The 27,349-nt window shown below is 34.3% G+C and overlaps 1 protein-coding gene and 1 pseudogene across 1 annotated transcript in view; both read left to right on the forward strand.

The window, feature by feature from the left end:
* ROBO2 (roundabout guidance receptor 2) overlaps positions 1-27,349 on the forward strand; it is a 1,629,349-nt gene that overhangs the window by 52,968 nt on the left and 1,549,032 nt on the right. The window lies entirely within an intron of this gene.
* LOC123826866 lies at positions 17,562-18,470 on the forward strand (annotated as a pseudogene).

The raw sequence follows: 27,349 nt of genomic DNA on the forward strand, positions 1-27,349 counted from the left end.
TAAAGTGAGTTTATCTTAAAATCTAGTAGAATCATGATGTTAATATTTATCCTCACATTTTGTTTTTAAACTGCAATATCTCAATTACTTCTCCACGAGGTCACAAATCTATCCATCCTTACTTGGCTATTACAAAGTCAGGACTATAATTCATCTTAATGATCAGTCACACCATTCATTCCATGGCTGGGCAGTTAAGTAATCCTACTAAAATGTAGAGACCAGGCCTAAAATTGGCTGGGCAAGATCTTAAGACATCATTTCAAAAGGCAAAATGACTTCTGTTTAGCACTCTACCTGAAGAATACTTTAAAAAAAATGCTTTGCATGCAAAACAATGTGACTACATAATTGATTAATTTGTGCATGTTTCCTCATACATCACAATAGCAACCAAAATAATGATAAATTAAAAGTTGTTAAAATAAATGTTTTTGGATAAGCAGTTTTCTTTTAATTTAATGCTACTTTATTTTACTGGACTTCCACCCAGCTTTTCTAGTGTTTTCAATATAAATTTATCTGTTGTTGAAAAGGCAGTCACTGTATAATTGATGGAATATAGATTGTGTAGCTGATATGTCTAGATTTGAATCATGCCTCAACCACTACACAATATGGCATAAATGAAGTGAAGTCTTAGAAGTCTTGGTTGTTTCATATAAAAATAGGCACAGAAACATCAATTCTTTAAGTGCCATTTAAATGAGATCAGTTAAATAAGAAAATTTATTAAAAGATGCAAAGCACAGTGCCTGCCACATAACAGGCACTCCAACAGCAGTGCCTCACTCATAATGCCCATGGCCCTCACAGCTTTACTTTCTCAAATGATGAAGAACAGCTTTACCTGAAAACAGTTTCCACTCACACTTTCTGTTCATGAAAAATAAAAGACTCAATGTTTTCCTCCTTATCTTCCTGAGTTTCTGGAGTTAGATATTATCAGGTACACGGGTAATTTGACCTCATGTCTCTACAGATAATTTTTTTATTCCCACATTGTTCACTATCATTGAGTTTTAACATATAGGCTCATGTTTTTTATTTCTATGATGTGAGCATGTGTGTGCTTGTGTGTTTATGTATATGCTGTATTTTTTTGTTGAGTAGGTGGAAGGCAGGGGGGAATTATAACAAATTTTACTCCAAAATAATGTCCTAACTTTTTTTGAAGGAGTGCAGAAATATTATTTAAACTTGGAACATATTAAACTTTCCTTCTTTTCTCTTCTGTAAAGATCTCCAAATGAAATGACTGTCAGCAGGATGAGGCACATGCCAGTATACACTGCCAGCTTAAGATAGTTCTTTAACCAGACTTTTTAAAAAGAATTGACTATATGCCAATCTACAGAAAAATCTCAGTTACTTGCAGTTTTCCTTTGTATCTAAGTGAACTTGGTTCAGATATTTTGAGTTGACTACTAGAAGTGTAAAAGTCAATTTTTAAAAATAACCTGGGCTAACTGACCAATCTTTTCAAATATATGTATCTTATAGATAATGATGTGTATATATTAATCCAAAAAATAATACTTCAGTATCTGCAATAGTAAAAGTAACATCTAAGATTACAAATAAATACATGACATTCATTTTAGCAGATATTGTGTGTGAGTTTCTTATACACAAGTTACATACATCTTATCATAATAATTTTTCTAAAGGCCAAAAGATGCCCAAATAGAAATAGTGTAGTTAAAATGCATGGAATAGTCTTGCATTTTGCATTATCTTAGGCACCATGCATTGAAAAGCAAGTTTATTTTTAGCCTCTCTCAATAAATTATTATAGTTATTATTATTATAGTTAATACAAGCAGTATGGCAAAGATTTTAGAAAATTACTTTAAGGTGTCTGTTTGTAATAGTGATTGGAGGAGGATATTAATGAAAACAATATTTAGAATCTCATAATTGCCTTTAAGTAGTATTAATTTGAAGTATCTCCAACACCTGCAAGTATTTCTAGTGTACAATAAATACTCAGAATATGTTAAACAATTAAGAAATTATTTTAAAGTCAAGAGATAGCCTGAAACTTGAACAAACAACTTTAAGTGTAATTTGATGTGATATTTCCATACATGCAAGAAATACACAGTAGGGTTGCTTTTTAAATGGTGATAACCAGGGTGATACATACATAATCAGAGAAAGAGTCAGAACAATAGATAACGGAATCAATATTCACTGCTCTGGTTTTGCTTCATGTGTTGGAATGATAACAAACTTTTTAAAATTTATTTTATTTTTAGAGAGAGGGGAAGTGATGGAGAAAGAGAGGAGGAGAAACATCAGTGGGTGGTTGCCACTCACACCCCCCCAACTGGGGACCTGGCCTGCAACCCAGGCATGTGCCCTGACTTGGTATGAAATCGGTGACCCTTTGGTTTGCAGGTTGGCAATCAATCCACTGTACCACACCGAGCAGGGCATTAACAATAACACATTTAAGCCAAACTCTGATAATTTGACTGTCAACACTGTGGATTTTATTATTGTGTCCATGGACTTTAGAGGTGAGTCTATGTTTACTAGATTATCTCCCTCCTCTTTTTTTTATCTTCATCATTCTATATCTCATATTATTAAAGCTATTGTAAATCCCTCCTATTTTAAATAGCAAAACAAAAACACATCCCTGTGTCTTCTCCCTATTCTTAATAATAGAGTTGATAATAATACACTCATAATCAGAATATCAACCAGAATTTTCTAATGCATTTAATGCTTCCACTGTTCATGAGTTGTACTATTATTTTCCCTATATTTCACAATATTTTGCAATAAACTTTTAAATTATGTCTATTACCAACATTTTACAATGGAAGATACTGAGGCTTGGAGATATAAAGTAACTTTCTGAGGGATAGTGAGTAAATAGAGGGATCTAAATCCACTTTATTTTTATCTAACTTTCAGTTTTTTGTGTGTTGTGTTTGGGACCTAGCTTATCTCTCCTGTCTTGTGTTCATTTTCTTACCATCCTTTAAAGCACTTCCATCTGATTCCCTTTCCTGGACTCCTCAGTCCTTGAATGATGCCATAGGAACAGCCCTCCCTAAAGCCTTCAGTGGCATCAGGGTTGTTAAAAGGATGGCACTTATCATTCTGTATTTTACTTGCACTCTTGTAGCTTTGGACTATTTTGACCACATCCCTCATCTAGAAATACTTTTTTTTTTAAATCTCCTGAATACCCATGATCTCTTAGCATTTGTTTTCCATGCCTGACCATACTTTTTCAGTGCCTTTTCCATGCTGATCCTCTTCTTATTTCTTCCTCTTCCTATTTTCCACACCTAATGGTGAATCTTCATTAAGGCTTAATTTATACACTCTACCTAAATCTCTATTTCCATGAGTTTAACTACCTGGTAGTCAAGGATAATTGTCAAATTTCATGAATCTGTGTGGATCAACTCAAAGGCAGACCCTCACTGCTACTTCTTTACAGGGATGGTCCCCTGTCCTTTGCACAAATTTTTGCAAAGTGGCTCTTCTCTCAAGTCTAAGTGCAGGTGCTCCTGTCTCAGGCAGGTCTTGGAGTCCACCCAGGATTGGTTAAATTGCCTTGCTGTTTATTCCTCAGGTGGTTTGTATTTTCCTTCTCACTCACAATTCCACTTTTAAAAGATGCATCTTAGAAAATAGGAGGTTTGCAAGAATAAGAACAAAGTCTGTCTTGCTCTATAAGCCTTTCTTGAAGTGCAGGGATATTTTGGATGCCTAATACATGCTGAGAAGCCTTGGTTGAATTCAGTGAAAACCTGCAACTCATGTTTACTTTTTAGTTCTGGGAAGATACCAGCATTTTTCTGACAAGGTTTTACTTCTCTACATTTTCAATGATGTAGAAGACATGCCAAGAGAGTGTCATATCTGGATGAAATTAAACATTCCAAAAATTATATGTGGTTTCTTTGAATCATTTGTGGGGGAAGGAAAGACAATTTTCTAAAGGATGTTTCTTCTAAATTGTGTCTTAAAGTTGTTTGTAAGTAGAAAATTGAGTTTATGTTACATTAGAAGATACTATAATGTCTTTATTAAATTCACTGTGCAATCTTTAATCAAATAAGTAAATGCATTATTTATTTCCAAGGTTAAAGCACATATTCTCTTCATCTGGAATGCCTATTATGGAGGAAAACATGACTAATAATGTATGAAACTGGAGGCCAATTTTACTTTTCATTATTCTTATATCATTTAAAGACCCAAGGCCTGTCTATCTTGTTGCATGTTTTCATCACATGTGATTTTTAGAAATTAGAACTAATTTTATGGATATGAAGTAAACCTTAATATATAATTTATTTTTGAACACTCCATGATAATAAAAAATCTTTGGCCAAAACATTTTAATCCTTTAAAGTTCATTTTATATCAAATTTGACAATAAATTAAAAACTTTTAATGAAAAATATTTAAAATTTCTGCTTGAGATTAAAAACACTTATTCTTTTGGGCAAATTATCCTTATTTTCTAATGTTTAAGACATGGAAAATTAGATGTGACTTTGACCACTAGATAACTCAGTAAAATATACATCCTCAGATTTTGGGTTTTAGAGGGAAAGAGCTTGTAAGAATTTTCTGGTGAGATCATTTTGATTGGATCATAATCCTAAATTTAAAAAATAAAGTAAATTATGTTGTATATCAAAATATAATAATAAGCTACCATCTCAATCAGAGACTTTTGAATACAATCTTAAAAAGGGAGCATAGTTTTTTTTTTCAGTAAAATAGTTGAACTCATTCTACTTTGTCAAACTTCTTTATAAGAAAGCTGCATAACTTTGGAATTTTATGGTAGCATATAGTTATTTATAAGCTAAGTTAATAAAAATGCCTTAAGATTAGGCCTTTGTTTTGAAATAAAAATTCAAATTAATAAGTCTACCTTGTCCAATGTTGAAAAATTTTAGGCAATATGGGCAACTCATGGGGAAATACAGTGTGCATGCATGACGTGTTAATATTTTCTTGTATACTTTTGGAAATTATTAAGCTTTATGCATGCATTCACAATAGAGATTGCTACATAGAAGAATAAAAATACTTCAGTCTCTTCTGTTAATTAGAAAAAACAATGTAATTGAAAAGTTCCACTTGCTCAGAGTACAAACTAGAAGATAGCATCCTGATATAAATATTTATTTTTCTATTGCTTATATTTTGAAAGCAAGGCTTATTACAGAAAAAATAATGTAACAAATTCTGTTCTTTCCATGTATAAGCAATATTTCTGGCCCAATTTTAGATGATTCCCTTCCCTTGTGGAAAGGGAAAATGGTGCTAAATCAGCCACATGTTCTTTTCCCCAGTCCCCTGCAGGACCAATGAATGCTTATTGAATAAATGCTTATCAGAAGGCTGTTTGAAGTAAGATACCTTAGAAACAAAAGTGATTAAGATGCACTTAAGCATTTGTAGGAGAGTTATAAAATATGCATAGAAATCAACAAAAAGCAAATGTGTGAAGTACCACAAAAGTGGTGTACAAGATTGTTATGAGAGCCCCCAAATTAAAAAGTATTCTGGGGTGAGTATGGAGCCCAGGAAGTTTTTCTGGCCATTGACCTGAAAACTGTTTCAGTGGAGGGAACAATATGGGGAGAAGTTGTAGGGCAGGAACACTAAATATCATGTTGAGGGAAAAGTAAAGAAAAACAAACAAATGCCTAAAAATGAAAGGCCTCTTAAAAGGACAAGTTGTAGTTGTGCCACCAGTTTGATTTACTGCTCTCTTATAAGCAAATTCTACAGAGATAATACCCCACGTGATTGTGTTAAAGATTACCTGCATAGAAACTTGCATTGTGGAGACACTTGGGACCCATCACAGTTTTCCTGCAATTAAATTTAGAGATCAGTGATACCCAAAGTGTGGTCCCTGGGGCAACAGCATCAGTGTCACATTGAGACAAAATTCTTGGATGCCTTCCCAAATCAACAGAATAAGCAACTCAGGAGATGGATACAGCAAACTCCCTCCCGGGAACTACACTTCAGGTGGAGAAACACTGATGTGATCAAACAACCCAGGTCTCCCAAAGGCTGTCTGGCACTAGCTGTGATAGACCATTAAGTGTGGCTCCTACAAGACTAATGTTGTTCATTCTATCTATAATCTACTGACAGATGACAGAATGACGAATAAGAGGATGTGGCTTTGTATATAAAAAACAAGATCCTTAGTGTCTTCATCTATAAAATGATAATAAATTACATTTATATTACATGAGGACTAAATGAGATAAACTATTTATAGGGGTTAAATGGTGGTCTGTGTTTTTATTGTTCAATGACTATTATATCCAATAAAATTGTTTTATTTTCATAAAATATAAAAATTTGTTAAGGTTTGCAATCATGAAAATAATTGAATCTACAAATGTCTAAATATAAGAATAAGTTTTCTAATAAAAAAGAAGCAATAATATGTAGTTTAGATAATATTGTATGTCTGGTATATGAATAACAACATAAAGCTGCACCCAAAATAGCTATATGGGTATCTAATCTATAAGAACTAGAGTAGTTTTTGCATTGCATTATCATTAGGAAATGTTTTATGGAGGCAAGTTCAAGGGCATTTCTTAGATGACATACCTTGAGCCCTATGACAGTTTACAGTAAAACTGAGAGCAAAGATATTTAAATGCTGAGATATCATTCATAAAAAGCATGAAAATACAGGGGGTTGTTCAAACAGTAATGTGTAGAGTGTTGCCACTTGTGATGTCAGGCATATCTATATTTGCTATTTGGTGAGTCTAGAAAGGTTGATCTTGGCCAGACTTTGGAGGGATTTGGTGGTCAAGGCTAGAGAATGTGGAGTTGCAGTGTAAAGATAGAATTGGGCTTCTGGGAATAGCAGTATTCCCAGTGTGTGTGTGTGATGAGCAACAGGAAAGAGATTAGACTGCATGAGTACAGCAATTAGAAAGAGAAGGAATGGTGCTGGAAAATAAGAGAGAGATGTAAGGCCTTAAAAAAGAAGCTTACAGAATCTACTACCTAAATATGAATGCAAGGGAAGTGTAAGAGGCAAAATGATGTGTTGGAAGATTGTGAACATTTTGAAAAACAGTAAAGAAAGAGAACTAATTTTTTAGAGAGAATGTTAAATTCTATTTTGATTGATCTGAAATGAAAGCAGGGCAGGGAAACAAAAGTAGCTATGCAGCAGATGGAAATGATGACATAAAGTTCTAGGCAGAGCTGTATCTGAGTCATCATATAGAAATGATATGTGAGATTTCAGAGGTGGAAGAAAAGAGGAATTCTAAAGGCAGAAGATGAAGTGGAAGTACACAGGTTTAGAGAAAGAAGCAGTGAGAGGGAACCCAGTAAGGATGGTGGGAGTGACTGATGTGTAGGTAAAGCTAGGGGTGTGGGGCGGAGCAAACTTGTGGTAATGCTGGTAGTGTACCTTGAGGCCAGTGTAGAAGAAAGAGGACATTTTTAAAGGAAAAAGTGAGAGAAAAGGGCACTGTGTGATGAAGAGTGTCAGACTCTACAGAGAACTCCTTGTTTGCTAAAAGGTTGTCAGTGTTGTGAGGTCATTATTATTGTAGAATATAAAGTGGCTGGTGAGTGCACAATATAGAGGGTGAAACAAAGGGTGTAAACTTGTTCAACCCCAGGTGATAAGTTTATTTAGTAAGTGCAAAAATACATGTAAAAGTACATGAGAGGAAGACATAATAGGTTCAGGTAAATATTATTTTTGGTTCAGGGGCAATCAGAAAGGGAAATCATGTTTTCTGATGAAATTGTTATCATTATAAGAGAAAAAGATTGTGTAATCAGTATATTGAATGGTAGGTGCATTTGAGGAATTGGGACTAGCTGTATTTTTAAGTAGTGATAGTATTATTGAATGTTAAAATCTATTAATACAAAAGTACTAAAACTAGTGAAGGTACTGTTAACATCAACAGATAATTTTCAAATCCTATGTCTCACTCTATGTACTAATTTATAATGTAAATTTGACAAAACAATGTTTTAAACTTCACTGTGGTAGCAATTATTCTGTATGTTATATAAACATTTATAATATTTTCAATTCTTTAATTTCACAAATAACTTGTTGCAAACTTTAGTGTGTTTTATATCTCCATATTATACAATTATTGTTGTGAAGCTAGTATACTGTATGTGTATTTGCCTTCAGTAACCTTTTAGTCTTAGTTCACATAGTATCTATCTGATAGCGATAGGAATGAGTTTATTGATTTCAATTTATCAGATACAATATCTGATAAATTGTAAATGGCTTTATTTATATTTGTGGTGTTTAACATATTTCTTGACCATGTCCTCAAAATATAAAAAATAACAAGGAAATGAGTAAACAAGCTCAAGGAGTAAATGAGCTCAATGGTTTCAGTTTTTTCACAATTGCTGAAACCATTGAGTAATTTTTAAGAGTCTGAATGTATGCTTTACACTTGGGGGGAAAAAAAGATACATACAGTTGGTTTAGAATTGGCCACATCTAAAATATTTGGCAGATATTCAGAAGCACATAACTTTATCTTAATCTGTTCATGCTTCTGTGATAAAATACCACAGACTGGATAGCTTATAAACAACAAACATTTATTGCTCATAGTTACAGAGTTTGGAAACGTAAGACTATGAAGCTGGCCTGGTTGGAAGATGGCCCTTTTTTGAGTCATAGACTTCTCATTGTATCTTCCTGTGGCAGAAGTAGCTAGGGAGCTCTCTGAAGCCTTTTGTAAGGGCCCTAATCCCATTCGAGTGGGTTTTACTCTCATGACTTGATAATCTCCCAAAGCAACACCTAGTAATACCATCACCTTTGGGGGTTAAGCTTTGAACATGTGAATTTTGATTTTGGGAGACACGGTCACACCATAGCAATGTTGTAGATTGTTTTGTTTTCTAATTGGATATGATAAATGAACATTGGCAAATAGGGCAAATAAGATTTGGTATAGATACAAATTTAACTAATGAGTATTGGTGCCAATTTAATGATTTGTTGGAATTTTCTTAGATAATTTGGTAAAATGAAATACTTCATTAAATTATTTGTATAACAATAAATGCTATGTGTAAATGATACAATACTTGCATATTTGCAGAGCAATGTTATCTACCCTTTTTTATAACCACTGATAAATTTTAGAAGTCCCGGTTTAGATTTTAAAATCATTTTTATTAATATTTCTCAGTTTTTCAGACTTAACTTTTCCCCCATTATTCATTTGCTACTGCTAATGTTCATTTTCTTCATGTAATATGAAAATATCAAAAGATATAACATTTAATTAATAGTGTGACTTAAAAAATAAATTATCCTCTGTGACTTTTTCTCCTCAGTGAAGACAGGATGCTAACATGACTATGTAACATTAGTGTGTGTGTGAAGATTAAATTAAAGATTATGAATGAATCTGTGCTCAACAATTTATTAGTATGAAATAGCTATCCAGAAAAATTCCATCTGACTATAATCAGAAAAGGTGATTACTAATATGAGACAGGAAGTAGTATTAATCTGATTTCTATATAAAAAGGGAGGCTTTTTCTTGTTGAATGCAAGCTGGAGATGATGGTGCTAAAGACCATCTAAAAAACTAGGGGCTGTGAAATGTTAAATGCTGCTATGCAATTTTGAAAATCAGTACTGAATAATAACTCTAAATGTATATCACTCAGAAGCACCATTGCTAACCTTTTGAGGACCTTTAGCTGTTGCCTAAGAGTCTTCATGGGAGAACTAAGGATAGTCTGAAGATCTGTACAAATGGGAGTCACAGAAACACACATTGTGGATATTAAATAATTAAAAAAACTCAACCCTGCACTTAAAGTTTACAGGTTGATATGCATATGCTATGACTTCACAATGTGATAGAAATGTGTATGTGTGTTCCATATAAAATGTAATAGAATGTTTTTGTCAATAGTCTTTATAATAGACTAATCTTGGAAACCACTCATATGCCCAATTAAATTAGGATAAATTGATCATTGCATATTGATGCAATGTAATACTCTAGAGCATGCACTACAACCATAGATGGCAATATGAATGATTCTTACAAGTATACTGTTGAGTAAAAGAAACTAGACACAAAGCACATCCTGTATACTAATACTAATTATGTAAAGCAGAAAATTAGAAGAAGTCTTTTGTGACTGGTAGTGGCAAAAACAGATTTTCTAGAGTACTAGTAATATTTCGTTATATAATTTGACAATTGGCTACATGGGTGAGTTCAGTTTGTGGAATTTATTGAGTTATATGTGCACTTTCTTGCAAATATACATCAATAAAATTCAATAATCACTTTTTAATTGTTACAAAGAACGAAGGAGAGTTTTCAGTAATTCACAGTAAGCACTCATCAAAGGAAGTTTCCATTTTAACAGAGACCATTGTAAGACACTATGTAATACACAGAAGGAAATATACAGTAAAGGCTCAGGAGGAACAAAACAGACAAAGGGCAAAGGCCTATGTCATTATGGATATAAGATTTTATAAAGAAAGTCCTCACATTTGTTATGAAATGAAATGTCTGAATCCTAAAATATGTAAACTTTAGGAGTATGTGGTACATAGCCTTTCCCTTTCTCATCTGCTTACTGAACAGTGTCCCTCCTCGAAAAATGAAAATACTTAAACACTGTGAGGATATCCAGGTTCATCAACTACTATTTATTTAATTAGTTTTCTTTATAATCTCATGATAATTAAATGATAATTATGATAATTCCATGATAATTTTTGCATTTGATTTTTGGTACTAGCCAAATGTATATTACTTTAAAAGATTTTTTTTCCCCACTCTGGCTGGTGTGGCTCAGTGGATTAAGTTTAGGTCTGCAAACCAAAGGGTTGCTGATTCAATTCCCAGTCAGGGCACATGCCTGGGTTACAGGCCAGGACCCCAGTAGGGGGTGTATGAGAGGCAACCACACATTGATGTTTCTTTCTACCTCCTTCCCTCTCTCTAAAAATAAATAAATAAAATCTTTAAAAAAGGACTTTTTTCCTGATCAGTATGCATTGTCATACTTACTGTTGAATTTATAAACACCATGGTGCAAAAAAAGTGGATGAAACAAAGTTTTATCACACATTTTCCTCATATTTATTTTTGCACATATTTCGAGCATCAATACTCAAGGCTGTGAAGAAGTAGTCATTTATATTCACATGAAATATGGTGAATCTTTCTATTCAAAGCTATACAAAGCTGGATGGCACCTAACTACTGATGTGGATTGTAGATAGCACAACTACAATGGTAACAGGAAGACTCAAAACTTTGCTACATCCTTAAACCCAACTGAATCTGGCTGCATATGCATATTTTTGACTTAAAAAAAGAAAATGTCCCAGTGCCATATAGGGATTTGGATTGGTTGTTCTTGATTTCCTACCAATAATCACCCCACTTCCACCTCTCTCACTATTTTAAGAACAGTAAGCTATAAAATGCAGGGGTAAACATTATTAATGAGTTAGGAAATTATAAATCTACATTTAGAGTATTCACTGTTATGAAATATATTAAGTAAATATTCACATTTCTATTTTATATAGACTATTTACAGCTATGTTCACTAGGCAAAGTATGCAAATAATGTATTACTTTGTGAATAAGAAACATGATGGTTAATACTTTGATATAACATTAAACTAACTCAAATGTTAGCCAAATTTTAATTTGAATAACAGAAACTAATAAACAATATATCTGGTATAGTGCATCATTATATTCAGCACAAGACAATGGAAAGCAACATTGTGTTTTTCAGCAACATTTCACAGAGAGCATCTCACAGTGGTGAACAAAACAAGAACAAAAGACCCGTGGACATGGACAGCAGTGTGGTGACTTCTGTGGGGAAGGGAGCTAAGGGAGAATAAGTGATAATGGAAGAAATACAATAAAGACTTAATTAAAAAAGAACTAGAGTAAGGAATCACATAATTGGACTTGGAATAATTATTTAATAGTTCTGTTTCTCAGTTTCCTCTGTAACTGAGGAAAAGAGAATGATATACACACACTATCTTATATATACATCATGGTTCTTGCAAAGATTAAAATGACACATAAATCTTAAGACACTGTTAGTTTCATACCAGGTATTCAACAAATGTCATTTTTATTGTTCGTATTCACAAATATGATTTATCAAACACTAGGTATTCAATACCTACTCTATGTGATAGGCTTGAGCAACATTTTATATAAATTATAAAGTTTCATTATTTTTTAAGCTTATATAAAGCCTTTTATTTATACCTAGTTCAATGGTAGACTATAGGATTGAGAAAGGATTGGAAGTTAAAATTCTGGTTATTTCTACCTATGAGAATATTAAATATTAATATTTATACTAATATTAAATAACTACTATATCAAGCTATCATATAAAATTTTTATTATTCAATTCTTCAAATTTAAGTCTTTTAGTACTAGAATACAGATCCCAAGATTTTGCTTTCTTAACATTGAAATTTCAACCACAATTTCTGTTGTGCATAATAAATTGCTGGTATTGCTGACTTTTTTCTAGGATGAATGTAAAAGTTGATCACCCTTTTGATACTTAACTGTGGAATTGTCTGCTAGTCACCTTTTAACCTTGCCAACAAATCCAATCAGCTTAAGAGCATTTTAATGTACCTGTGTAAGTTCTCAGAATTTAAGATTAGGAGAGAAAAGCAGGTCTTATGACTTTCATAAGTAGTGCTCAATGGTTATTCTGGAAATGAAGGAACTAGTTTAATTTAAGCTGCAATTTGATTGAAACATTTTCCAGCTTAAAATCAGCTACTCTACTAGAGCCCACAATGTGAGGAAGGTTATATGCAGCAGATTCCTAATGCAGTCGAGTCAAACAGAATCATTTTGTCATCAGTAATCAAGAAAGGTTGCCCTAGATGTTTTAGAGTCCAATTTTTAATTTAACAAGAAAGCTTAAGTGTACAATAGTGTAGAGTATACACAACTCGGCTCTTTTTACTTAGAAAATAAAGTGCAATGTTTTACTTCAATCTGACCTTGAGTCAGAGCATTGTGAAGTCTCTGATTCTGAGTGGATTGGGGTGAAATGAAATGAAAAAGAGAGAATGGCTGCTTTTAACATGACCAGATGGTAATTTTTACCAGTTGGCAGTGTATTAAAACACATTTTCTGAAAGAAAAGTATACATTATAGACTGGCACAACTAAATGTGCAAAAGCATCCCAAAATAGGTAAAAATATTCCTTAGCTTTGAAGTAAAGTTATGATAAACTTGTATAAGTATATGGTTAGCCTAAAATAAAGATAGCAGTGAAGACCACCTGTACCATCAGAGATCCTAGAAGAATCTAAGTGAGTTGACATTATCTAATTTCTGATGTTTTATCCCACAGAACTTGAATGGTGTTCCTCATGTACTAGCTCTGGGATAAACTAGGTAAAACAATTTAATATTAACTGCTTTCTTACCCTACTGAAACCCTTATCATTCTCACTAATGAACTTCTTAGATTCCCCAAATAAATTTTTGAAATCAACTGAATTCTAATCATCACAATATTAGACAACTTGAAGTCTGCTAAATTACTCATTAAATAGCTTATTTTTTATGAGCACAAAGAGAGTTGCAGTGACATAATATGAAAATCATTCAAACTTTCAAAAGTCCATGAAACACAAATATTTAATTACTTATTAACAATTACCCAATAGCTAATTTCATTTGTCCTATTTTTGGTGTGACTACTCTGAGTAGACACAATAACTGGCTATCCTTTAATCACTGTTATGGTAAATCTGATTAACTCACATGTTGGGAAAGGCTACTGCAAATTTTGTATTATTGAATAGATACAATGAATTCTTCCAAGGCCTATGGATTAAATGGGAACAGAGCACACTGCTGAGAAGACACATATGCACTACTCCAAAACGCAGTGCTTGAAACCAGTTATTAAGTTGATTTCCCTTTTAGTCTAGTTTTTGTAATAATCAGTATGATAAAAATGAAATGCACATCATGGTTTACTTTTTATTAATTTCAAGAAACCTACAGTGATACTTCTTTATTTGAATTTCTAGAAACTTGATTAGAAAAATGATTATAATACAGAATAAGATCTGAAGATATACCAATATTTAACATGAGATAGAACATATGAGATCATTTGAATACTCAGTACTGTGAGGATAGCATAAGTATTTTAAAATTTATAGCATACATAATTTTTTATAAATTAGTCATTTATTTAGGGTTGAACACAATTCTTGTATGTAATAGTAGAATAAATAATAATAATATAGTAATAAAAAGCTAATATTTTTGCATGATATGTGCTATAGAATGTTTTACTCATGTATACATTGTATTATACATGCATTTACACGTTTGACTCCCACAAGAAATTCACAAGGCCGCGAGAAGTAAACTGGCCATTTACACAGCTGGTAAGTGACAGACCTGGGATTCCAACCCAGGCAATCTGACTTCAGTCTATGTTTGACTATCTTAGCAAACTGCTTTTCTAGGGAACTAGAATTTGTCCACAGTGGTTTTAGCTTTAGTGGCATATTTTATATGTTGCATTGGTATACTTTACAAAAATGACACATGCATGAAAAATCAAGATAGCACTGAAGTATTTAAATAAGCATCATTCCAATCAAAGATCTCTAATTCCTGTTAACATCTGCATGTTTCTCTGGAGATCTTAATTTCAATTATATAAAATACATATACAAACATAACTCTTTTTTATTTTGATACACATAAACAAGATAATGTATGAGATGTGTTTGGAAAAAGTCCAGCTATTGTTAATATAATGAGAATGGTTTGTAATCTGGGAGAATAGATGTAACCTGGCAGCAAAGGAGAGTGGACCTGAATGTGCACGTGCGAACAATCAGCACTAATGAACAACTGGTACTTTACTGTACTAGTTAGTGGGGGTAGTAGACGACATTGAGTGAGCCTGTTTACTGTGTGTCCATCCTGTTCAAAATGGCTGAGCAAGTAGAACAACAAATCTGCATCAAATTTTGTATTAAGCTTGATTATTCCTGCACAGAAACTATTCACATGGTTCAGAAGGCAGCAACTATGGACAGCTGGTGACAGACAGCTTTATCAAGACAAAGCACCTCCTCCTATATCACATCTCATGCATAGATTTTTGGCGAAACATCACATCACCCAGGTGGCTCAGCCCCTCTAAAGTCCAGATTTGCTGCCCTGTGACTTCTGGCTTTTCCCAAAACTAAAATCACCTTTAAAAGGAAAGAGATTTTAGACCATCAATGAGATACAGGAAAATTCAACGGGGCTATTGATGCCAATTGGGAGAACTGTGTGAGGTCCCAAGGTGCCTGCTTTGAAAGGGACTGAGGTGTCATTGTCCTATGTACAGTGTTTGTTGTATCTTGTATCTTCAATAAATGTCTATTTTTCATATTACATGTCTGGATACCTTCTGGACAGACCTGTTATATACTCATCTGAAAAAATATTTTCTATGTAATAAATCACAGGGAGTTTTCCTTATATATTGGATCTTGATAGTAAATTCTGAGACCCTTTTTGCCTCACATAACAAACTTCTCTACTCATTCTGTATGGCTCTCTTCTGCTTTGGGTTGGCCAAAGAGACTATAACAGACAATGATAATTGGAGATAGAAATAATTGTTTTGCAAAACTCTCTAAAGATATGTCTATTTAAAATTTTTGTGGTATAATGCAGTTAACAAAATATACGATATTAACCACTTTTAAATATGGTTCGGTGGGGCATTCATATTGTTGTGCATCCATCACGACTGTCCATCTCCAGAACTCTGGCAAATCCGAAGCTTTATACCCATGAAGCAATGCATCCCCAAAGCCCTCTCCCCACAGATCCTGACGGTCACCCTTCTATACTTTCTGGGTCAGTATGTCTTCAAGTTTGTCTGTGTATTTGTAGGGCTCTGGCTCTGGAACAATGGGCAAAGTTTTGGAATGGCAAAACTTTCGAGAAAGGCATTTTCAAAGAGTTGTCTTATAAAGATAGCTCATTTTTTTTTATTTCCAGTTGAATTGAGATGGGGTGTGTTGATGCTCATGTTGGTTATATCTGAGGTTAAGTAACTAAATAGTGATTTTTTCCTCATAAAATATTGTGAAATATAGTAGGCTTTTTGTGATCTATTGCTAATATGGAAATAAGTAATTGAATCCTTTTGAGTTTGAAAAACAACACTGGGCTATAATATCACTATGCGGGTTGAGGTAGGAGTTTTATTTATACTTTAAAACACAGAATAAAATATGCATCCATTTTTTTGTGCTTTGCCTTGTCACTATGCTTATAAAAGAAAAGATTCATGATGGCAGGTAGTAGATTCAGACACCAACCTCTCAGCTGTCTATAAGTCCCTTCTAACATTTAGAACTCCAGGTCAGAGTTCTGTTGTGTCTGTTACCTGCAGTACCTTGCTTCCTATTGGGCTTCTTGTCTTTAAGCAATAGTGGTATTCAGGATGTGGGTGGGAATGTTGGTTTCTGAACTTTTGTCTTGCTCTACTGATCCTTTCATGGCCATGAGAAGAAAAGATCGGCAGCCGTTCTGCCCAAGAGCACACAGGCTCCATGTTGGCTATTGGTTCACCAGCTAATTTCTTCCTTATACTTTCTCACTATCCTTTTCAAATTGCCTCTAAAGGCAGACCCTCTACTACAGTGACATTTGAGTGTATGCTGCTTTGTTTGAAATAAATTTACTTTGTTTGCCAATTACTTTTCTCCTTATAATAACTTAATGCACAGGACCAGCTGCATGAAAATATGGAGCTATTTGTTTAAAAATATTAAAACCATCAAGATAGCAATAGCCAGGAAATTGAATCACATGAGGACTTTGCTAAGTCTAGGGCCCTGTGACTGCACAGGCTGTATGCACTAGAAGCTAACACCAGCAGCCCACACTGAGGTCAATCAGGAGGGCTATTAGAGCGGATATTTTCAAGCTGGATCTTTTTCTTCAAATTCCACTTTTGATTGTGCCTATTTCATTCTGGTAATTTTAAGAATGTCAGTACTCTAAAGCCCTTTTAAACTATTTTTATCTAGATCTTGATGATTAAGACATATCATTACAAATCCACTGATTTAGGACCTTCTATATCTTTAACATCATGTGTAATATTTCAAACCATTTGAAATAATGTAACTATAATTTTACCCCATGTCTGACATTATGTACTGTACATTTCTTAATATATTCCCTTTCCCTCCTAATGTGTAGAATATTCTGTTCTGCTACATATGTTCCGTCATTACTCTACAGGGCCCTGGCGGGGTTTCTTATTTGTTTGCATCATTGAGTCAGTTCTGCATCCTTCACATCACTATTTCTTGATCAGCCCTCTCCCTTCAGATCTCATTCAAGATATTATACAAGCAGATTGCACACCGCCACCATCTGCATCCATCTCGTGGGTCCCGGCGGGGCACGTGTTTGCTTCCCACTCGGCTTGGGGATGATCGGCCAGAAGATGCTCTCCTCCTTTTTCTCCCTAGCCCTGCAAGGAAGCCATGTGTCTGTAGCCCCCAGCCGGGCAACCCTGGGACCATGTGGTAGTGGTAGCTGAGGAGAGCCTGGATGCCGCAGGTAGCCTCGTCCAGCGGAGGCCCGAGCGGAGCGGGAGAAGCGGGGCACACCGGCCTCGTTGCAGCTGAGTCCTGAGCACTTGGTCTAGAACAAGGCCTAGGCCCACCTTTAACTCACAGGCCGGTGGGTTTTGGTGAAAGTTGGAAGAAACACTTCAGCAGAGAGTTCAGAAAACCGTATTTTATAAAGCTAATGAGGTTTGTTGCAGAAGAAAGAAGACATTACGCTGTTTATCCACCCCCACAGCACGTGTTCAAGTGGACACGAATGTGCGACACCAGAGAGTGAAGGCTGTCTTCCTGGGACAGGATTCATACCAGGGCCCAATCAAGCTCATGGGCTCTGTCTCTGTGTTCCAAGACCTGTTCCACCTCCACCCAGTTTGGAAAACATTTGCAAAGAGCTGTCTACAGACATAGATGGTTTTGTGCATCCTGGTCATGGAGATTTCTCCAGCAGGGTGTTCTCCTGCTCAACGCTGTGCTCATGGTCCGGGCACATCAGGCCAATTCTCATAAGAGAAAGGCTGCGAGCACTTTGCTGACGCAGTTGTGTCCTGGGTAAATCAGAATACAGGTGGTCTCACCTTCTTGCTCTGGGGTTCTTATGCTCAGAAGAAGGGCAGTGCCATCTACAGGAAGCGCCACCACATGCTGCAGACTGCCCACCCCTCCCCACTGTTGTGTACCCAGGGTTCGTTGGGTGCAGACATTTCTCTAAAACCAGCGAGCTGCCGCAGAAGTCTGTCAAGGAGCCCATCAACTGGAAGGGTCTGTGACTTTGAACTGGGGTGGGGGATGGTCTCGGGGCAGTTTCTAGGAGTTTGTCGGTGACAAAGTCAAATTATTTGTTTCCAAGTAGGAAACAAATAATTTCCCTAGTGATCCTTAAGCATTCTGCATATGAGAGAGAAAGTTTGGGCAATGCGGGTATGAGCCAGGCTGCCCTGGAGTGGCAGCGCTACCCAGCAAAGATGTGATCTGTGACTTAGCATTGTGGCTTTAGCCTGGAATGTGCCTCAAAGTTCTTGGAAGGGACAGGAGCTCAAATACTCTATGCTCCTCCCCTCTGTTTGCTTTATGGTTAAAGATGGGGAGATTGGTAACTTTTTGGTATATACAACTTACTGCTACTCATTTTTACCTGTAGGTTACACTTTAGGCTATAAGGTGTTAGGTGTTTTTATTTAGAAAGACTCCCGTTGCACATGCTGGTGTTCCAGTCGGAGCCAGTTTCCTCTTTGAAGGAAATAGGATTTTTTTTTGTCAGTTCCCAGAAATTAGAGCTCAATTTCCTGATTGTGGCAGAGGCAAAAATTCTTAAGGAACAATCTGTAGTGAACCTTCAGACAGGCAGAGTCCAAGAGAAGTGGGCTGGGTCTTGTTTATACGTTCTCTGAGTGTTTCTAGGAATAGGCAGTGGAAGTTGAACAGGAAGGAGGAAAAAGGGGGATTTTTTTTAAAAGAGGAAATGTTTTACTTTTCTCCCAGGCATAACCTGAATTTGGTTTTTAAGGCAACATAGTGCAAGGTGCTGTTTTATATGGACCGAAATCACTCTGGGATATCTTTTGCAACACTGGAGAATTTTGCTTAAAAAAATACTTATGCAGATGTATATATGTATTTTTTAAAATACTTTGGTTAAGAGATGATCTTTAGGTCTGCACCTTCATCCCAGATCCTGCTAAAGATGCTATTTTGCTATTAGCTGGGTTCAAAGTTAAACCTGCTAGGGTTTGTGAATAAAAGGTCTTTGAAGTTTCAAAAAACAAAGATATACAAGTAAAACTATGAAAGCAATTATGATTTAATTATGTCATCTATTTTGTCTACTGTTTGCCTTTTTAACTTAGTTGCCCATAGTTTTAATGTAGAACATCACATAGTTTGTCATAATTGATAAAAGTATTTGTTCTAAATGATATTGGAAATGTACATACCCATACAGTTAATTTTTAGCTGTTGTTAATATTTCTGTTGCATAATTCCTCTAATGATATCCTTAGTAAGTGTTTGCATAGTTTGAGCCTATAAAATGTAAAATCAAGAATATTGGCTGGTTTATTAGATTTATGAATTTCTTATCTATCAAAAGTCAGATTTAGATATTCTTGATTCTTGTGCTAACCTGGGAGGTTCTTCAATATAGAATAATGCCTTAAATGTGTCTCTGAAAAAAAAACTTTTGAAGATATACCTTCTTTGGTCTCAGTGCCTAAGCCTCTGCCAAAGTCCTGATCAGACCAGGCCCAGTTCACTGTGCCCATGCTCTTCACAACCTTCTTACCTCCAGTGCTTCACCATTCAGTTTTATCCATGTTCCAGTTTACGATAGATACAATTAAAGCACTGCCATTCTCATGTGTCTTCTGAATCAGTAACGTAAGTACCTTCTGTGCCTGGGTTATTTCTGTCTTTCTGAACCTGTGTAAAATGCCTATTTCATTCCTTGTTGTTCTGCTGACACAGATTTCCATATTCTTTAATACTTACCCCTCCTATGCAGTCTTCATGAGTTATTTCAGTTTATATTTTCTCTCACACACATTTAAACTTAAGTCACCTGTATTATAACTAATAAAATTTGTGGAGGAAGGTATTGGTGCTGTGTGATGTTGGAAATTAACTTTGTTTCAAAATACTTACTCTGCTTTCCAAATATGTTATTTCATATAGAACATGATAAAATACATAAATATTTAGGATATTTTCTCTCTTAAAAATTATTTTTGCCTTTCGGGCCATCTGCTCAGAAATACATTGCTTACAAAAGCCATATTCTAGACTTCTTATACTCCAGCTATTATCACAATAAGCATACATTTAAAAAGTAAGTAGTTATGGAATAGTTGTTGAAGGAATTCTATTAAAATCTTGATCTAGTAAAATCCTACAGATTACAACTTTCTAAGGTGAGGAAAGAAAACCTACATGAACCATAGTGATGTCATTTGTGTTAACATAAAAATAAGCTTATTGCTTCATGAAAATTGATTACAAATTTAATAGATATATGCAAAGCATGGTGTAAAACATAAATACCATGAAATAGGAGAAATTATAGGTAATAATTCTCAGGAGGCTAATGTACACACATGATCTCATTAGGAAGCACTGTACTTGCTGTTCAGAAAATACAGCAGTGCACATTATAAAGGTTAGAAGACATTTTTTCTGAATTTTATGTATAACTATATTAAAATTTAATTAAAAAGTATTAAAATGTAACTGATTCTTGGTAAGTATAATCTAAATAATTTGGTTAAATTCTTGAGAATTTATGGAATTATTTATTATCATTTCAGCCCAAAGGGCACATGAGACCTTGAAAATACAGGGTATTAGGGATCAATATCTAACAGATACATGACTTGAACAGGTGGTGGTTGGTGCTGTTACACATAATGGTCACTTGAGAGTGTTCACAGTTTCCAAAATGAATACCAATTAGAGTAACATTAACCTTAGTCACTAAAGGAACTAAGTCAAAAGATACAATTGCTTAGAAGAATGCACAAACAGTACAAATATCTTTCATTCAGTTTAGATTTCAGTTAGCCAGCAACAAAATAAGCCCAGCAATAAATTCAAGTTTAGGGGTAAAAAGATTAAGGCACGGCCTTCTTTCTTTAGTTCTACTTTTTGAGACAAGAGATCATCAAACATTATAGCACCTTGGAATGAAAAACTGAAGTTTGACTCTAAGATTTATTGTAATATTTAATGAGGCAAGTAATCTACTGTTTGTTTCAGCTTCCCCATTTGTTAGACTGTTAGATATAGTGTTTTATAGTTTTTCTTCTGACTCAGACTTTAATTGGGGTTGACTTAGAACAGTTTTTCTTTTAGCATTGACTAGAATTCTCTAGCATTTTACTAGATTTTAGTTCTGAATGTCTCTATATATCATGTATTATTCAGAGAATCTCCTTGCAGACAGTAGAGGGTACTGATCAACCTAATAGTTTCTGAAAATGGGTACAAATCCTGCATCTTCTACTTTCTAACTATATGAATTAGGCAAATTAGTTTCACGCTGAACCTCATTGTTTTCATCTAGATTGTCTTGAAGACAAAAGGAGCTAAAAAGTTAAAGACAAATGGGATTACATGGTATGTAAAAATATGAGTCTCTGGCACATTCAAAATCCTCAAGAATACTTGCTGTTATTTTAGGAACACAAGAACAATGGGATTTGATCAAGAGATCCTTGGTAGATTTGAGTCAAATAGATATTCTCTTGCTTTGAGGGATCATTAAGAAAGCCAGATTTCTGAAAGATGAGGGCTTTAGAAAATGCATGGAGGAGCAATAGGAAGTAAGCTACATATTCAGAAATCAGTTCCCAATTATTCACTAGGTAAGGATGCATGTTTCAGGAGTGGTCTCACATATATGTGCCAAGGTTGGAATGTAAAGAATATGCCTGAGATTTACCTTAGCGATAATTGATAAATCCAGAAATGGTTAGCATATGTAAAAATTAAGGTATTTTAGGTTTTTATGTTTCCCCTAAACTTAGAGTTGATATTTCACTGCTTAGAAATGAGCAAACACAGGCAAACTTCATGTTTAGCATCCTCTTCTTTATGGGGACAGCATTGTATTTAAGATAGCATTGTATTTAATAAACTTACATAGAAAAGACAATGGCAATATTTGACTCCTAAGCTAATTTTGTTCACCTCCTGAGAATAGAAATAAGCTTTGAGAGACAGGATTTGAGCTTCTGCTCTGTCACCGTAGCAGGGAAAAAAGCAGCACTGAACAAGGGGATGTCATGAGTGATAAATGAGAGGGCTGTAGATGAAAAGATCATAGGAAATCATCTCTTGTGGGGGAAAAAGTCTTATCCTTATACATTTCTACAGATCAATACTGGAGTAATATGTGGTCATTCATTATTTGTCATTTCAGGAGGATTACTGTTTTAGATCTTTATCTTGTATGTTCTTGAATATTTTAAACTTAAGTCCTGCTTATGTTCACCTTTGTACTAATTTCATTAAAATTGCTATTTGAAGAGTAGATGATATGTGATAGTGGAAAGGGCAAGTGCTGTGAAACAAGGACTCTTGGGTGGTCAAGCATTGGTTCCATCCCAGACCTTACAGTTACAGCTGTCAAGCTGTGTCACCTGGGATGCAGTGACATCCGTTTCTTATCCTCTTTAGCCTTAACATCCTCCTTTTTACTATGGGAATAAAAATTTTACAAAGTTATTGATGAAGAATGAGATCTCACATACTTGGCACTCAGTAAATGAAAGCTGATATGACTTACCTGTTGATCAGTTAATTCATTCTCTTTTAAACTTTATTTTTATTGTTGCCACCATTACAGATGTCCCATTTTCTCCCCCTTTGCTGTGGTACATTTGCACAATGGAGTTCTCTGCAGATAAAACAAGGTTCAAATCCAAATTTAGGTTGATATTACATTAATGCTGTAACTTTTGACAAGTTACTTACTTGTCTGAATTTTCACATTTTAAAGTGAAGTGCATATTCTAACTCATACCTTAAAGGTTGGCTATTAATACTAAAAGTGTAAGAAAGAATGTAGCTTCGTGTTTGGAATGGAGTAGGTACTTATTTAATAATAATTGCTGCTATTTTAACTTAGACTTATCATACTATTGCTACATGGATTGTTTTTTGATTTTGAAAACCTTTCTAAAATGTATTTTCTAAAATATATATTTTCCTTTATTAAAATTCATCAGAAACTAAATATTTTAATGTGAAATAAAAGTTTTATGCAATTGTCATAATGATTTGAATAAAAGACAAAATCTCTAGAAAAAGAACTCAAGCATTGTTAATTCTATGTTTAAGATAAACCATTTATATGTGTTTTATGAATGTGAGAAATTACCTATTTTTAAGGGAAAAGGTACAGGTAGTGAGCAGTTTTAGTAATTGAAATTATTCAGATACTTATTCTAGTACCTGAAATGTGTCGAACATCATGGAAAATCAGTTTAGCATAACATTTTTATTTGCATTGATGTATTATACTCATTGTTATTAAATACATTATTATTATATATTGTTATTGATTGTATTATAGAATTTTAATAAAGTATTCTTATATAAATGAATACTTTTATTTTAGGGATTGCCATTTTTCTTTTAACAGATTTTTCTTATGAAATTGATTATAATTTTTAAAAATCTAGAACACAAATCTTTTAAAATTTTTTATTTTTAATGAAAGTAATTTTTTTATTTTTAATTATTCATAAGATTTCTTCATTTATCTAAATTGCCTTATTTGTCTTAGTAAAAGTTTTGCCTCAAAATAAGTGCTTATCCAAATCATATGTAAGTTGGACTTAAGTGTATTTTAAGGTAGATGAAAAGAGACATTTCCACAGAGATCATCTTAAACGTGTCTTTTCATAGGTCTGAAAATTAAATAGCTAAACAAGAAAGCCAGGGATAAATCATGCCCCTTTAAACATATTACTGACTCTGACATTGAGAAGTACTTAGAGGAAATGAAGACAAGTGTGGTACAGTAGGTAAATGAGGACAGCCTACAATTAACAAAAATGAAAATATTTGCTTTAAATAGGAGCTGTGTTTCATATTTACAATTTTTGAAATAATTTATCTCATAAGAAGATGGTAAAATAAATGTGGATAATCCCTGTACAATAAAACTGTTTTTTAAAAAACCTAGCCCTGGCTGGTGTAGCTCAGTGGATTGAGCACGGGCTGCGAACCAAAGTGTCGCAGGTTCGATTCCCAGTCAGGGTACATGCCTGGGTTGCAGGCCATGACCCCCAGAAACCGCACATTGATGTTTCTCTCTCTCTCTATCTCCCTCCCTTCCCTCTCTAAAAATAAATAAATAAAATCTTAAAAAAAAAACCTGTGCAAATGTTCATCATGGTCTTCATTTTAATTTGTAAGAATGCTTTTAAATAATAAGGGAATTAGAGGAAATTAAAAAGATATGGCAACATGTGAACATTTAAAACTGCTGCTAATTGTATTTCTGGTTATTACTAGTTTCTGCTCATACCGGTCGAGTATGTACTTTTCTTCTTAAATAAAGAATTATGCTTTTACAGGAAATCGCAAATATGTGAATGAGATGACTTCTCCTGGGTACCGTCCAAGGACTTGGTACTAACCGTGCCATCCTAGCTACTCATAGCGAGCAGAGTTGAGCTGGTGTGAAAAAGAGCTAATCGGACTTTTGCGAAGTATCTCGTAAATTTAGATTAATTCCATGAGGAAAAATACAACAGGCACTTGGTGCACACAGACACAGACCAAATAACCTGAGCATAAAAGTTTTGAGCGTTTCTTTAGATTGTAAATTTCTGATTTCATGTCTGAGATGACACACCTGAAATCACATGGTATGCTTGTGGTGAGAAATGACACCTCTCTTTTTGTATTATTATTTATTAGCATATAAAATAATGTTTCTAGGTAAATTTTGCTCAGAAAACTAAGCATATGATGTGCAGTTGTCATCTATACTTTTAAGTAAGTCTTTCACCCCTGACTTCTGGAGCTAGGTCACAGTATGATACTTTGGTTAGCTAGGAATGAGAAAGAACTATTTAATTCAGGAAGTTCAATGCTTGGTTTCCAGTTCCCTAGAATTTGATGGTTTACTATTTTCTTTGCACTTAACAGAAGGCATTTTACTTCTTACCCAGATGCTAATGACAGATTTGTTGCTGCCCTGAAAACATCTCCTTACTTATGTCCACCATAAAATTGACTTACATTTTTGCACATTTTCTTAATAGCAAAGAAAAATCATGAAACATCAAAAAGAATAGTAGTTCCTGCTTTCTTAAGAAAATCAAGCCTAGCAAATTCTCGGCATAATGTATACTACCTAAATTCGTATGGTTTTCTGATTTCTATTTATGGATAATGTATAAAAATTATCCCTCATATTTATATTATTTCAGAACAGAACATACAACTGTGTGAGAATGCTAGTATTGGAGCTTTTGTGCTCCTGGAAAGTTAATATTTTTGTGTTGCCACAAAGGAAGAAAATTTATTTTCAATATTTTATTCTTTGACTAAATGCATTGTAGTCATTTCTCAGTGAGTAAATTGGTTTTTCACTCGAGTTATTTATTGCAAATCAGAACACTTACTTGCTGAGAAGAAAATTTAGTCTTTACTTTTTGTTGTTCATTGATTATTAATTTCTGTTATGTCCTTTATATGTGTTATAAGTTTCATCAATATTCAATAAACTCTGGAAATGCTTTGAAAATTAATTTGAGTTGGGCATCAGTAGCCACCTGTTCATTTGAAAATTTTTCCTGTAAATGTCCTAAAATTAATAAGACATCAACTTAGAATCCTAGCATGCTTGGGATTGAGTGAGTCCCTCAGAGAGAGGTACAAGAAGAGGTCAAACAGGGATAGAGTGGAAGGAATTTGGATTTCATAATTATGATGAGGACCCATGGGGTGTTTAGGGAAGAATATTGATAGGCCCTCAACATGCTGCCTGCTCTGTAAATGTAGCAGTGGTGGCTCCTCTGTCCTTTTCTCTTTGTCACTGTTCCAGAGGCTTTAAATTAACATTCGTGACCTGCAAACAGTCTGATTTCCCCAGAGGCTGCGAAAACGGTGAGCTGGCCCTACTGGGCTGAAAGCAATATGGTATAAATCGCCAATGTTTTGCTGCCATTCCTAAACATATCTACCTAACTGATTTACTGTGTTGACCATATACTCACCTTGAGTGTATGTTCCAAAATTTAAAAATAATAATAAAACCCAGTTTTATACTTATGACTGACTTTATCCTATCAAAATGCTGGAGAAAGATATCAAAATCACTTCTCATCATCAATTCATAACAATGTATGAGATCCTTTTTTGGAGAAGAATGTTAGAATGAATTTAACTATGATTGAAATCTTGTAAGTATAGACATGTAGATTGTTGAAATTACAGTTTTGAGAAATTGTCAGTATAAAAATTGGTATAAATATCATGCAGAGAATAAAAGAGACATGCTATATCTTGAACTTTTGAACTCATGTGCTTTTCTTAACAGATAAATTTAGTTCAAAAAGTTACCCTAGATGCCTCCTAGACCTCCTAGACCTGGAGAATATTTGGAATAGAGAAGACCCCCTAGGGCTCCAAATTATTAAGTGGACTCTGTAAAAAGACACAGAAACTATAGTTTCAGGGGGCAGTAGAGAAGAAAGCAAGAGGGGATTTAAAATTGGGGAGGGATGGATTTAGCATAGTTAAACACAAAGGTAGAGAAAGGAATTCTGTGACACCGTGTGTCTCCCATGAAGTATAGAGATTGCAGCGCTGTTCCCAGTTGTCTCCCATGGAGCACTGCAGCTGGTGGCTTGGTGTTCTGACCTCACCAGTTTTCTTCTGAGGAAATGCATTTAGACAGATTCAAACCTGAGTTATTCAATCAGAAAGCTGTTTTTTTTTTTCCAGGAGTCTTTTATTTCTATTTTAATTAATTAGTAGCAATACAGTTCTTGCCAAACAAGGAATCTGAAGTCATCAAGATTGGGTTTTATTTTATATCTACCTAGAGGTAGAGAACCACTCTCTTGGGAGGCATAAATTAGGATAATAGCCAACATTTATTTACTGTAAAGTAAAGCCTTTATATGTAATGAATTAT

This window comes from Phyllostomus hastatus, unplaced genomic scaffold (genome assembly GCF_019186645.2).
Source record: "Phyllostomus hastatus isolate PE091 unplaced genomic scaffold, TTU_PhHast_1.1 phas_contig_86, whole genome shotgun sequence".
NCBI lineage: Eukaryota > Metazoa > Chordata > Mammalia > Chiroptera > Phyllostomidae > Phyllostomus > Phyllostomus hastatus.